This window comes from Lasioglossum baleicum, chromosome 1 (genome assembly GCF_051020765.1).
Source record: "Lasioglossum baleicum chromosome 1, iyLasBale1, whole genome shotgun sequence".
Classification (NCBI taxonomy): domain Eukaryota; kingdom Metazoa; phylum Arthropoda; class Insecta; order Hymenoptera; family Halictidae; genus Lasioglossum; species Lasioglossum baleicum.
In genome coordinates, this window is record NC_134929.1 from 2,664,484 (window position 1) to 2,675,828 (window position 11,345).

Below are 11,345 nucleotides of genomic sequence, written 5' to 3' on the forward strand. Positions count from 1 at the left end.
TAAAGAAAAATAATCAAACTAAATGAAAAAATATAATATTTATTATTTCCTACTTCATTCATTTATTATCCCTTCTGATATTGAGTAGTCTGAATTTAAAATTATTAATATTTAAACATTAAAATAAGTGTATAGTAGTCATAAAAAAAATATAAATTTTCTTTTCCGTCGAACGACACTTTTTTTCCATAAACACATTTCAATAAATTTCGAAATGTAATGAATTGAAATTGAACTGTAGAGAAAATGGTATGGCAATGCAATTTTTATAGTTTCCATCTCTTGCAATCTATGCAGACAATTTTTATTTCGCATAAAGATCCGCAGTCTAAGAAAAATAACATAAATATGAGAATAAGTAAAATTTGCATGTGCACAAAATGTGCATCTGTGCGTAGTGGGGAGCTGCCGCGCCTGCGCACGACCGTATGCGTTATTCCGAACGACACGCTGATCGTATCGATTGGTGTCGATCGATCTTCTTCCTCGTGCGCTCGATTACTTCGCTGCTGACATCTGCCACATCAGTGCGAACTACCCTCACCGACGATGCGGCCCTGTAAAACGATATTAGCCAATCAGATCAGTAGACGCGACGGTACTGCCCTCTTAAACAAATTCAGCTTCGGCCGGCTGGCTGCCTTCAATTTGCCTTCTGCTATTGCCCTCCGCTATTAGACGGCAAAAATAGCTACTAATACGCGCGGAGAATCCCAGGCAAAAATCGAGAATTTGGTTATCAGGGTAGTTACTACATACTATCGAATATTTAGTCGATAGTTTTTAGTCGACTGAAATTTCGTTTTAGTGGTTATACGTCTAGATTGCGGGCTATAGTCTATGCCTACGTATAAATCTCATTTCTCACTCACTCTTACAGCATTGTACTGCAGTGCTCACTTAGTATTATAGGCACAGTAAGAGTAAATTGGGGTAAATATACCAGACAATAATTAAATAATTAATAATAATAAAAATAATTTTTTTATAATTTTTAATAATTCGATATCGCTAATGAGTGAATGTATTTGATAGTAAATCTTATAAAATTTATTCAAAACATCCGCCGTTAAAATTCAACCAATAGCTCGATAGTTTAAGCGACTGATTCAGTAACTGAATTTAGTCGATAGTTTTCAGTCGTTTACAGGTTATTCTCGTATTTACTCTTATTCTCGATGTTCGCTAGTTAAATGAATAGTAGGACAGTATGGGACAGTACAGAGATATTAAATTTCGTGATTGAATGATTTTGTCTTTATTTAATAATAAATTCATACACTACGTTATAAATATAAATGTACACAATTTATTTATATCGCATATATAGTTTATATTGCATAAATAGCAATAAGATTTTAACATCCAATATGAATTAAAGTATTGAAATATCTATTACATATTTCATTACTTGCATATTTGCACGTCCTGTCATAATTATGTATTTCTAACCTTTTCGTTTCATCGTCTGACACTGACATTTGAAATTTCAAGATGGCGACGTGTAAACAGTCGACTGAAAATAGTAACCCCACCACTACTAAATTCAGTCGATAGTTTAAAAAATCAGTCGACTGAAAATAGTAGTTGAATACTATCGATTTAGTCGATAGTTTTTAGTCGATGGTGCCCATCACTACATTGAGCAGAGTTTCAAAATTGACCGCGGTTTATATATTTTGGGACAATTTAAATTAACAGTATCGAAGAAAACCAAGATCAATACTGCAAACCCGGCTAACGATGAATTGTATCGTTTGCGTAAAACCAAACAATTAAAATTATCATTCAATAATTTGGTCAATGAGAACGGATTAATACCCAGACAACCAAGCGGGTCGAAGCCACAAATGCGCGTGAGGGCTCGTAGTGTTCCCTGGACACAATCTTGGCACATGATGTCGTTGCCACAATCCGGGATATCGTGCCCAGTTTAACGATCGGGACGTTGTAAGAGGGCAGCACATAGCCGCACTAACTCTTCCTTTTTACTTATTTTGTACGCATTCGAGGCGGGAAAATTAAATGATAGATTTTATTTATTGTAGTATTTGTAGTAGTTTTCCTAGACTGCGGATCTTTATGCAAAATAAAAATTGTCTGCATCGATTGCAAGAGATAGAAACTAAATTGAATGTTACTTCTTCCCTCTTAACGGGTCTTTATGCAAAAAAGTTCTCGTCGTATAAGGGAAAAGAAAATTGATATTTTTTTATTTTTTAATACGCCGCCGGGGGAGTTGGTGAAGACATAGGGACTGTGATAGGGACAATGACACACAAGGAATAATAAATATTATAATTTTTTATTATTACTATGCTTTATTATTGGAAATTACAAAAATTTACAACCTTTACATGGACTTAAATCTACAGAGTGAGTCACCTAACGTTTGCACCTCAAATATCTTTGTTGTTTCGAAAGATACGTAAAATATGGTAAAGACAAAGTTGAATGGTACAATGGGGCTGACACGATGCTACAAAATTTTTGTTTTTATGTCATTTTTTTAGAGATATCAAGGTCATCTTGACTTTTTTAAATGGAATGAGGTATTTTTTAATACATCAATCGATGCAGCTGGACATTCATTATAAAAGAGTACGAACTTATGTACAGTCAGCGACAATAATAAGTGGACACCCTTAAAAATCGCACAACTTTTTAGAAATTGGTCCAAAGGACTTGAATTCTTTTAAGATGTTAGACCGGCTAGTTCGCTAGAGAATAAGTAAACAAAAATTTATTACGATTGCAATTGGTAGTAATTATGCATTTTTTAAATTATCGTTACAGACCCAGATAAAAAAGTTGTCAAAACATCATTTTTTAATATTTTGTATAATTACTACCAATTGCAATCGTAATAAATTTTTGTTTACTTATTCTCTAGCGAACTAGCCGGTCTAACATCTTAAAAGAATTCAAGTCCTTTGGACCAATTTCTAAAAAGTTGTGCGATTTTTAAGGGTGTCCACTTATTATTGTCGCTGACTGTACATAAGTTAGTACTCTTTTATAATGAATGTCCAGCTGCATCGATTGATGTATTAAAAAATACCTCATTCCATTTAAAAAAGTCAAGATGACCTTGATATCTCTAAAAAAATGACATAAAAACAAAAATTTTGTAGCATCGTGTCAGCCCCATTGTACCATTCAACTTTGTCTTTACCATATTTTACGTATCTTTCGAAACAACAAAGATATTTGAGGTGCAAACGTTAGGTGACTCACTCTGTAGATTTAAGTCCATGTAAAGGTTGTAAATTTTTGTAATTTCCAATAATAAAGCATAGTAATAATAAAAAATTATAATATTTATTATTCCTTGTGTGTCATTGTCCCTATCACAGTCCCTATGTCTTCACCAACTCCCCCGGCGGCGTATTAAAAAATAAAAAAATATCAATTTTCTTTTCCCTTATACGACGAGAACTTTTTTGCATAAAGACCCGTTAAGAGGGAAGAAGTAACATTCAATTTAGTTTCTATCTCTTGCAATCGATGCAGACAATTTTTATTTTGCATAAAGATCCGCAGTCTAGGAAAACTACTACAAATACTACAATAAATAAAATCTATCATTTAATTTTCCCGCCTCGAATGCGTACAAAATAAGTAAAAAGGAAGAGTTAGTGCGGCTATGTGCTGCCCTCTTACAACGGCCCGATCGTTAAACTGGGCACGATATCCCGGATTGTGGCAACGACATCATGTGCCAAGATTGTGTCCAGGGAACACTACGAGCCCTCACGCGCATTTGTGGCCTGGACACAATCAAGGATTTTGGCTGTCTGGGCAAATAACATCCGTACCACTAACCCTCTCGCGAGCTACGACAACCCTACTTGCAAAGCTCGCGAAGCGAGCGAGCAACAACACCCCTCTAGTTGTGTCACATATGCCGACTAATTCTGATTCCATTGTCGAGAGTGTGACAATCTTTTGTTTTCTACTCTTCCATCCGATTGTGGATTTTCCGATCTTCACCACATACCCTGAGAACGACTTTGAATCGTTTGTTGTACACCAGCTCGCATCTGAGCTGACTGATAGTTTACCACTCTCGATAGTTTACCACTGTCCCTTGGAGGTATCTTAAAACTCTTTTCAATGCCTGTAAATGTATTTCGCGCGGTTCTTTTGCGTACTGCGACAGCTTACCATATGTGAATGCTAGGTCCGGTCTAGTTCCACTGACCAGATAACCCACACTTCCTAATATCTCCTGATATAGGATGCTGTCCACTTTACTAGAATCTTCGTATTCATCGAGTTTAGACCCTGTCACTCCTGGCGTTCTGACAGCATGACATTCCTGCATTCCATATTTGTTCAATATCTCGTTTACGAATTTTTCTTGGTTCTATTGAGATATAATGTAATATGATACATGTATATTGTATGAAGCAGAAGGGAATACGTAGGAGCCCCCTCCTTACGGTGTGGATATGCTTGCTGCGTGAATGCGCGAGACTCCGAAATTGTGCGACTCTATTGCGCATCCTTTGTTCTGTTTCACTTTCTGGTTTGAATCGTCGCCGTTAAGACACGTGATGTAATTAGTAGACGTTATTATATCTTTAATATATAATAAAGTATTGTGATAAAGAAGTCCTCTCAATTTGTTTAATCTCAACATGGTAGCAGAGCATGGTTTTGAAGTTAGGGAGAACATAGAGAGTGAAAAAGTGTTCTAAGTGAATAAGAGAACATTCATGGAAAAAGTGGAAACGCCGGAAGTAAAACCAAAAGCCGAACACGAAGGAACGTTCGAGAATAAAGAAGAAAATATGGAGAAAGTGGAAACTAAAATACCGGTGTTTGATGGAGAGGATTACAGTATGTGGAAGAAAAGAATCACAATGCTGTTAAAGTTAAAAAAATGTGAAGTAGTTATAAAAAGAGAAAAACTCGCAGCGGATAAAGAAGACTGGGATGAGCAAGATTTAAAGGCAATAAATTTTATTTATAGTGCCATATCCAATAAGCAATTGGAATTTGTTTGTGAGGAAAATTCAGCTTATAAAATAATAAAGAAATTGGACGAAATATATTTAAAGGAGTCCACAGCGCTGCAAATTGTTTGTCGAAACAAATTAGAAAAGATGAGACTAGAAAAATACACGGATTCGGCGACGTTCTTTAGTGAATTTGAAAAAGCCGTAAATGATTTAAAAGGCGCTGGAGCGAAAATCAGTGAGACAGAAAAATTGAACTACATGCTGAACACTCTGCCGAGTCAGTATAGCTACATCGGGGATTTAATAGACACATTAAGAAAGGAAGATCAAACAGCAGCCTACGTAAAAAATAAAATCCAAATCGCTGAAATGAAAAATAATGATGACCATGATGAAAGAAGATCCAATGTCTTTACTGCTAAGAGGAATCAAAGGGGAAGCTGTTACAAATGCGGAAAAATTGGGCATCTCGCACGTGATTGCCAAGATGGTGGCCAAGCAGGACGGAATAGCGGCAACCTGGTAACATGGCGAAATTCAACACGTGGTCGAGGACGTGGACGAGGCGGAAGAGGCATCTACTACAGAGGGCGCAGTAACTTCCGTGGGCATCAAGGATCAGGCATAGGCGAGCAGAGCGGACCAGGGCCGAGCGCATGGGTGGCAACTGCGCATGCGGCATACAGCAGCGACAGCAGTGAGACAAACAGGTTAGGAAATCATGAGATAGAATGGTTACTAGATAGCGGTTGTAGTGATCATATTGTAAACAATGAGAATTATTTTGAAAAGTCAATTGTACTTAAAGAACCTGTTAACATTTATTTAGGCGATAATCGGTCGATAAAGGCAACAAAAATTGGAAATGTTGTAAGTTACTTCGACGCGTTTGGTAAAAAGAATGAAGTAAATATAAGTAACGTATTCTATGCCAAAGAGATGAATGCAAATTTGATAAGTTATGGTAAATTAACAGATAACAATACCATTGTTTCTAAAAGAAATATTACAAAGATTATTGATGAAAACGATAGAGTAATTGCAGTAGCTTTCAAAGAAAATCAAGTATTTAAGATGAAAAGCAAATTGAAAAATAATGAGACTTTTGTAAATAGTGCTGAGCGAAATGGTAAAATGAGCCAAAAGGAAAAGTGGCATAGAATCTTAGGTCATGTAAACTTTAGCTATTTAAATACGTTATGTTCACAACAGTTGCTAGAAGGTATTCCACACGAACTTGAGTCTGAATTTATGAAATGTAAAACTTGCATAGAGAACAAAATGCACAACCTACCGTTTAAAAACAATAGAACTCGAGCAACTGATATTTTAGAGATTGTACACACTGATGTGTGCGGTAGCTTTAAAACCACTGGTTTTAACGGAGAAAGGTACTTTGTTTCCCTTATCGATGATTACAGCAAAATAGCTAAAGTTTACTGTATTAAAACGAAAGACGAAGTTTTTGATTGTTTGGTTAAATACATCAATGAAAGTGAGAATTTAACGGGAAAAAAAGTAAAGATAATAAGATGTGACAACGGGAAAGAGTATTTGAATAATCGCTTTTATAACTTTGCTAAAGGAAAAGGTATTGTGATAAATAATTGCCCCGCGTACGTACATGAGCTAAACGGTACAGCAGAACGGTTCAATAGAACGATAATGAATATGGCGCGTTGTTTGCTAGAAGAGGCACAAGTGCATAAAAGATATTGGCCCGAAATTATATGCGCAGCGACTTATTTAAAAAATCGTACGTTAGCTAATACAGTAGAGAGGAAAACACCGTACGAAATATTTTTTAAAAAGAAACCAAATGTTGAACATCTACGATTGTATGGTAGTAAAGTTTTTGTAAGACAACCAGAACAGAAGAGAGTATCGAAATGGGAAAAAAAGGCAAGTATGGGTATTCTGCTAGGTTATAGTGATGTAGGATATAGAGTACTCATGAACAGTAAGATAATAGTTGCAAGACACGTAGATATCATAGAAAAAGATATAAAATGTATTGGTATTGATTATGAAAAAGATTATGTGAATGAAAGCAATGCTAACACGGATGAAAATTCAAATGATAGTGTTTTTGAAAGTTCAGAGGAAACCGACGAAGAAAATTGTAAAATACAGGAAAACGGGACAGAGAAATTTGGGTTGCAAGCTCCTAGAAAATCGACACGAGAAAGAAAAAGTCCAGTAAGATACCCCGAAGATGAAAGTCATAACATATATGTAAATTACAGTAAAATTGATACGCCTTGTACATTTGAGGAGGCGTTAAACAGTATTGATGGTAAGAATTGGGAAAAAGCAATGAATCAAGAAATAAGTTGCATAAATAAAAATAAAACCTGGAAATTAGTTAATAAAATAAAAGGTAAACAAGTTTTAGACGTAAAATGGGTTTATACAAAAAAATCAGACGACAGGTACAAAGCTAGGCTAGTAGTCAGGGGCTTTCAACAAACTGATGTAATTGATGACACATACGCTCCAGTCGCAAAGAATCAAACGTTAAGAATCTTACTTTCTTATTGTTGTCAAAATGGCTTAAAAATTGAACAAATGGACGTAGAATCTGCCTTTTTAAATGGCAAAATTAACTCGGAGGTATATGTCAATCAACCAAAGGGCTATGAGGATGGAACGAACAGAGTGTATAAATTGTCTAAAGCATTGTATGGTTTGAGAGAGAGTCCTAGAGACTGGTATGAATGTTTTGATGAGTATGTTACAAAATTAGGGTTTGAAAGAAGTAAGGTAGATCTCTGTTTGTATAAAAAAGGAAAAGTAAACGATGAAATTTATGTATTAGTTTACGTAGATGATTTATTAATTTGTAGTAAATGTAACGAAAATATACAAGGTATTAAGAAACTCTTGTCAGCCAAATTTAAAATGAAAGAGTTAGGGGAAATTAAAGAATATCTCGGAATAAATATAAAGTACAACTATCTAGATAATGAACTCACCTTAAGCCAAACAAAATATATAGAGTCATTAGCCGACAAATACAGAATACAGGACAGTAGATTATATAGTACTCCAATGGAGACTAGTTTAAAACTTATGAAGGCTGAAATCTGTGAATCGAATATTCAATACAGAAACCTAATAGGTGCCCTGTTATATATCAGCTCAAGTACAAGACCAGATATAAGTTACAGCGTGAATTATCTTAGTAGATACCAAAATAGTTACAGTGAAACTCACTGGAAATACGCACTGAGAATCTTAAAGTATTTGCTTTTAACAAAAGATTTAAATTTACATTATAAAAGAAATGAAAAATGTGATAGTATAGACTGTTATGTAGACGCCGATTGGGCCGGCGATAATGTGGATCGAAAATCCACGTCCGGATATATAATAAAGCTGTATGGAAATGTAGTTGATTGGAAGTCAAGAAAACAAAAATGTGTAACCAAAGCTTCGACATATGCAGAATACGTAGCACTATCCGAGGTAGTAAGTGAGATAAAGTATATTAGAGAGTTAGTAAAGATATACGACATAAATATAAATAAACCAATAAAAATTTACGAAGATAACTTAGGAGCGATCAATATTGCGAATAACGGTAACTTTACGAAAAACTCGAAACATATAGAGATACATTACCATTTTGTACATGAAAATGTAAAAGAGAAACTGATAGATGTTTGTAAAATCGACTCAAGTAAAAATGTTGCGGATATCTGTACTAAGGCATTATGTAAGGAGAAGTTTGAAAATTTCAGAAGGCAATTGAATGTAATATGAAACGAAGGAGTGTAGTTACATATACAATATAAATGTAAGGAGGCGTATTGAGATATAATGTAATATGATACATGTATATTGTATGAAGCAGAAGGGAATACGTAGGAGCCCCCTCCTTACGGTGTGGATATGCTTGCTGCGTGAATGCGCGAGACTCCGAAATTGTGCGACTCTATTGCGCATCCTTTGTTCTGTTTCACTTTCTGGTTTGAATCGTCGCCGTTAAGACACGTGATGTAATTAGTAGACGTTATTATATCTTTAATATATAATAAAGTATTGTGATAAAGAAGTCCTCTCAATTTGTTTAATCTCAACAGGTTCAATAAGAATTCACCCTTGATTCTCTCAATGTTGATACCTAGAAACTCTATTTTATCAGTTAAAACTCTAATCCTAAACCGCTCGCTAAGTTTTCGTATTAACGTCTCTATTATCTTAGCATTTTTACCAACAATTACGCAATCATCTACATAAAAACCTATAGCTAAGAAATCGTTACATCTTCCTGATGTAAATACGCAAGGATCAGCTTTTGTTGACTTCAGGCCTGCCTCTGTAAGAATTTCGATTAGTTTATCGTACCAGCATCGTCCCGCTTCTGGCAAACCATACAGGCTTTTCTCAATCAGCAGTACTTTCCCTCCTTTGGTATCAACGCCTTGAGGAACCCTCATGTATACCTTCCTCTTCAGATTAGCGTTTAAGTACGCAGTCTCAACATCTATGAATTCCACCTGAAATCCCCTAATGGCCGCTATCGCCAACAGCGTACGCAGAGACTCCTTTCGCATAACTGGGTTATACGAATTCTCGTAATCTCTTCCCACCTGTTGTCTCGATCCATCTGCAACTAAACGAGCCTTGTATTTTATTTTACCATTATTTTCTTTCTTGGTGAACACCCATCTGCTCCTTATCACGCTTTCATTTTTCGGTTCTTCGACCTCTCTCCATACATCATAACTTCTTAATGTTTTCAGCTCCTCCGCAATGGCTTCTAACCATTTTTCTCTTTCTTCCGATTGCATAACGTCATCGTATGTCTTTGGTATATCTTCTCTGCTCATATTTGCTATGTATCTGCTGCTTGGTTTCCTTTCTCTCATTGATCTTCTTACACCTTGATCTTGTAGTTCTCTTTCATTCTCTTCTCTCATCCGTTGTCTCCTTTCTGGTAAAACCTCGTTGGTGTCTCCTATTCGCCTGCCTCTCTGCGCAGGTTCTGGAACAGGTATTTCCCTATTTGTATCTTCAGAATCTTCTAGATCTTCTTGATCTTTTTCTTCATTATTAATATTCCCATGATTATTCGTTTCGTCATTTTGGTTCCGATCCATTGAATCGATTTGATTTCCATCATTGACTTCTTCATCGTTATTATGATGATAAATGAAGCTGTCTAGCGTTTCAGAATCTATATCTTTGTTCATCAGGTATCCCCTTTCTGTCTCTATAAATTTCACGTCTCTGCTTTCTATTATTTTATTATCATTGATGTCATACAATCTGTAAGCTTTCCTGTCTCTTGAATACCCGATGAAAACTGCTGCTCTCGATCTCATATCGAATTTCTTTCTGGATATGTCCGTATTTCGATAATACGCCCTGCATCCGAAGACTTTTAAGTGTTTGATGGATGGCTTTCTGTTCATCCATATTCCCAATGGTACTACGGCTTTCTTCCTTGTAGGAATTACATTGTGTATATATGATGCTGTCCACACTGCTTCTGCCCAGAACTCTTGTTGTAAGCCAGCATCCAGCAATAATGTCCTTGCCATATCTATCAGTGTTCTATTGGCTCTCTCCGCCAATCCATTGCTCTGCGGAGTGTGCACTGTCGTCCTTTCACTTTTAATTCCTTTTTCTCTATAATATTTTAACAATTGTTCGTTAACAAATTCAGTTCCATTATCCGATCTGATATACTTTACTCTTTGTTCCTTCTCGTTCTCACGCGTCTTTCGATGAATTCCTGCAGTCTGCTTGCAGTTTCGTCTTTAGATCTCAGAAATTCAACGAAATACCTTCTACTGTATTCGTCCACTATCACTAGCATGTACTTACTTCCACCAAGTGACATTTTGGGCATGGGACCACACAAGTCCACGTGCAGTCTCTCCAGTATTCGTTGACTTTTCTCTATTTCAACTTCTGGAAAAGGTAATCGGCATAATTTACCTTTAATACATGATTCACATGTTTCACTTTCGCCTCTGAATCTTGGTAACCCATCAACCAGTTGCTCGTCAGCCATCTTCTTTAGATATCTGTTGTTGAGGTGCCCTAACCTCTTATGCCACAATTCATAGCACATCTCTACAGTACTTAAGCATAACTCGGAATCAGGCTCATTTTTTTCTCTTTGGGCAAAACGCCCTTCAGCAATTAGCTCACCTGTCTTCCTGTTGTAGACTTCTGCTCCATCTTCGTCGAGAATAATTTTATTACCTCTCTTCACCAGACTAGGCACCGACATAAGGTTGCAGTTGAGATCCGGAACATACAGCGTATCCTCCATTCTTATTCGTGCTTCTCCGAGCCCCTTTCTATCGCTCAGTCCATATACTGTACCGCGACTCTCAGATACAATGCTCCGTCCGTTCTCCG